A 4,856-nucleotide genomic window follows, 5' to 3' on the forward strand; every position below is an offset into this window, starting at 1 on the left:
CCTACTTTTACACCAAATGGCACCCTATTCCATATCTAGTGCCCTACTTTTACACCAAATGGCACCCTATTCCATATCTAGTGCCCTACTTTTATCACAAATGGCACCCTATTCCATATCTAGTGCCCTACTTTTATCCCAAATGGCACCCTATTCCATATCTAGTGCCCTACTTTTAACCCAAATGGCACCCTATTCCATATCTAGTGCCCTCCTTTTAACCCAAATGGCACCCTATTCCATATCTAGTGCCCTACTTTTATCCCAAATGGCACCCTATTCCATATCTAGTGCCCTACTTTTACCCCAAATGGCACCCTATTCCATATCTAGTGCCCTACTTTTATCCCAAATGGCACCCTATTCCATATCTAGTGCCCTACTTTTATCCCAAATGGCACCCTATTCCATATCTAGTGCCCTACTTTTACCCCAAATGGCACCCTATTCCATATCTAGTGCCCTACTTTTATCCCAAATGGCACCCTATTCCATATCTAGTGCCCTACTTTTATCCCAAATGGCACCCTATTCCATATCTAGTGCCCTACTGTTATCCCAAATGGCACCCTATTCCATATCTAGTGCCCTACTTTTATCCCAAATGGCACCCTATTCCATATCTAGTGCCCTACTTTTATCCCAAATGGCACCCTATTCCATATCTAGTGCCCTACATTTATTCCAAAATAGCACCCTATTCCCTGTATTGTGCACTACTTTTAACCAAGGTCTATAAGGCCCATAGGGCTCGGGTCAAAAGTAGTGCACTCTGTAAGGAATGGGGTGTCATTTGGGATGTGAACAAAGTGTCCTCTTACTCTGAGCGTCTTCCAAAGATGACTTCATTCATTCTGCTGGGTGTCTCCCAATTATGACATCGCTGCTGCGCTATTTCAGGTTCCAGTGGTGAGTCACTGTCCTGAACACTTCCTGTCTGCAACAGATCACATGGAAATGGAAGGAATAGAATGGAGAATGATTGTAACGATATATTGAAAATTTGCAGAAAAGTCTGTTTTGGTCCCATTAGAAATGATCTTTTTGTCCCTTTTACTAGACGTCTCCTGATAAACATAAATATAGGCTGTACTTACAGCGGGGGCTGTTCTTTATCCTGCTACTGGTCACTAATACTCCTGTTAACTTGTATATATTACCATTAGCAGGGCCGGATGAATGAATTAAGAAATCATAGGCCTCGGGGCTTTGTTTTTTTAATCGTTGTAATGATTTATCATCTGTTATTAAATTATGCTCTCTGGTGTATTTTAAATATTGAGAGCGGGCTCCTGTGGTTGGATAAAAATAAACAAAGAAAATGTAATTTTTATTAGTATTTTTTTTGTTGCATCTTGGGACCTGACTCACACAATTGACCAGTCACATTTATTTATTATGCGTTTATTTTATTTTCATTTGTATTAATCAGTTACCCAATCAAGTCAGGGCCTGACACTTACCCACGTGCGAAGAAGAGGTATGTCCTATCAGAGGTATGTCCTATCAGAGGTATGTCTTATCAGAGGTATGTCCTATCAGAGGTATGTCCTATCAGAGGTATGTCCTATCAGAGGTATGTCCTATCAGAGGTATGTCTTATCAGAGGTATGTCTTATCAGAGGTATGTCTTATCAGAGGTATGTCCTATCAGAGGTATGTCTTATCAGAGGTATGTCTTATCAGAGGTATGTCTTATCAGAGGTATGTCTTATCAGAGGTATGTCTTATCAGAGGCATGTCCTATCAGAGGTATGTCTTATCAGAGGTATGTCTTATCAGAGGTATGTCCTATCAGATGTATGTCCTATCAGAGGTATGTCTTATCAGAGGTATGTCTTATCAGAGGTATGTCTTATCAGAGGTATGTCCTATCAGAGGTATGTCTTATCAGAGGTATGTCCTATCAGAGGTATGTCTTATCAGAGGTATGTCCTATCAGAGGTATGTCCTATCAGAGGCATGTCCTATCAGAGGCATGTCCTATCAGAGGCATGTCCTATTACCCACGTGCGCCATGTACCTCCTCTCCTCCCACCCATCTGATGATTAGCGTCAGCCAGTAGTGGTACGTGGGTAAAATCACTGGGAGAGAGGGGAGGATAGAGAGAGAGGGAATAGAGAGAGGGACGGATAGAGAGAGGGGCATAGAGAGAGGGGATGATAGAGAGAGGGAAGGATAGAGAGAGGGAAGGATAGAGAGAGGGAATGATAGAGAGAGGGGAGGATAGAGAGAAAGGGAATAGAGAGAGGGGCATAGAGAGAGGGATAGAGAGAGGGACGGATAGAGGGAAGGATAGAGAGAGGGAAGGATAGAGAGAGGGGAGGATAGAGAGAGGGAAGGAGAGAGAGAGAGGGGATAGAGAGAGGGGGATAGAGAGAGGGGATGATAGAGAGAGGGGGATAGAGAGATGGATGGATAGAGAGATGGAAGGATAGAGAGAGGGGAGGATAGAGAGAGGGGAGGATAGAGAGGGGACGAATAGAGAGGGGAGGATAGAGAGAGGGAAGGATAGAGAGAGGGGAGGATAGAGAGAGGGAAGGATAGAGAGAGGGGAGGATAGAGAGAGGGAAGAATAGAGAGAGGGAAGGATGGAGAGAGGGAAGGATAGAGAGATGGATGGATAGAGGGAATGATAGAGAGAGGGATAGATAGAGAGATGGATAGATAGAGGGGAGGATAGAGAGAGGGGAGGATAGAGAGAGGGGAGGATAGAGAGAGGGAAGAATAGAGAGAGGGAAGGATAGAGAGAGGGAAGGATGGAGAGAGGGAAGGATAGAGAGATGGATGGATAGAGAGAGGGGATGATAGAGAGGGGAGGATAGAGAGATGGATAGATAGAGAGATGGATAGATAGAGGGAAGGATAGAGAGAGGGATAGATAGAGAGATGGATAGATAGAGGGAAGGATAGAGAGAGGGATGGATAGAGAGGGGGAAGGATAGAGAGAGGGATGGATAGAGAGGGGGAATGATAGAGAGAGGGATAGATAGAGGGAAGGATAGAGAGATGGATGGATAGAGAGAGGGATAGATAGAGAGATGGATAGATAGAGGGAATGATAGAGAGAGGGATAGATAGAGAGATGGATAGATAGAGGGAGGGATGGATAGAGAGGGGGAATGATAGAGAGAGGGATAGATAGAGGGAAGGATAGAGAGATGGATGGATAGAGAGAGGGATAGATAGAGAGATGGATAGATAGAGAGATGGATAGATAGAGGGAAGGATAGAGAGAGGGAAGGATAGAGAGATGGATGGATAGAGAGAGGGGAGGATAGAGAGAGGGGAGGATAGAGAGAGGGATAGAGAGATGGATGGATAGATAGAGGGAATGATAGAGAGAGGGATAGATAGAGAGATGGATAGATAGAGGGAGGGATGGATAGAGAGGGGGAATGATAGAGAGAGGGATAGATAGAGGGAAGGATAGAGAGATGGATGGATAGAGAGATGGATAGATAGAGGGAAGGATAGAGAGAGGGAAGGATAGAGAGATGGATGGATAGAGAGAGGGGAGGATAGAGAGAGGGAAGGATAGAGAGATGGATGGATAGAGAGAGGGGAGGATAGAGAGATGGATGGATAGAGAGAGGGGAGGATAGAGAGAGGGATAGAGAGAGGGAAGGATAGATAGAGGGGAGGATAGAGAGAGGGAAGGATAGAGAGAGGGAAGGATAGAGAGATGGATGGATAGAGAGAGGGGAGGATAGAGAGAGGGATAGAGAGATGGATGGATAGATAGAGGGGAGGATAGAGAGAGGGATAGAGAGATGGATGGATAGATAGAGGGAATGATAGAGAGAGGGATAGATAGAGAGATGGATAGATAGAGGGAATGATAGAGAGAGGGATAGATAGAGAGATGGATAGATAGAGAGAGGGGAGGATAGAGAGAGGGAAGGATAGAGAGAGGGATAGATAGAGGGAAGGATAGAGAGAGAAAGAGACTAATAATATTGTCCTTATTCATGGAACGTTCCAGAAACCAAAATACATATACATATAATATACTTCCGATCGGAATGCATTGCTGTGGCCTCTTCAAATTCAATGACTTTTATTTTATAAAGCCCTTTTTACATCAGTAGATACCCAGCCTAAAACCCTCAAAACACAAGCAATGCAGATGCAGAAGCACAGTGGCTAAGAAAAGCTCACAATTCTTAAATGTTTTAAATTAATTTTTTAGAAGGCAGGAACCTGGGAAGAAACCTAGAGAGGAACCAGGCTACGAGGATTGGCCAGTCCTCTTCTTACCATCTCTTTACTGTGTGAACCTGTCTATTTGCTATTCGGGATGCAGATTGATAAAACACTCAAATATTCGGTTAAACATGCAGCGTCCTCTGTGGTGTGGCTGTCCTGCCCTGCCTCCTGGGTAATTATGGTAATAACTCAGCTGTGAGGGGCAAGGACGGAGTGCTGGGGAGGACAAGGTCAGGGCGGGGAGCGGAGAGGGGGCGGGGAGCGGAGAGGGAGAGGGGGAGGGGGAGGGGCAAAGGGAGAAGAGGTGGTCTAGGTGGACTGGGAAGCAGTAACGATCAGGAGCGGGTGCGGGAGCAGGCGCCGTCCCATAAAACCTGTCACAGTGGAGGCCAGAGGACGTATGTACAGGAGATTCAGATAAGGAAGTATGAGGTACACCATGTTAGACTAAATAGTGTGACCTTGGTGGGGCTATAGGAAGGAAGTTCTGTATATCTATGTGTCCCATAGAGGTAACGTCCAGTTTAGGGAAGGACGTTGAAAACACCACAGGAATTGTGGTATTTGACTGAAGATCTGATTTTTTAAATGCATTTAATTTAACCATTATTTAACTAGGCAAGTCAGTTAAGAACAAATTCTTATT

The sequence above is a fragment of the Salvelinus fontinalis genome, chromosome 20 (assembly GCF_029448725.1).
Source record: "Salvelinus fontinalis isolate EN_2023a chromosome 20, ASM2944872v1, whole genome shotgun sequence".
Taxonomy (NCBI): Eukaryota; Metazoa; Chordata; class Actinopteri; order Salmoniformes; family Salmonidae; genus Salvelinus; species Salvelinus fontinalis.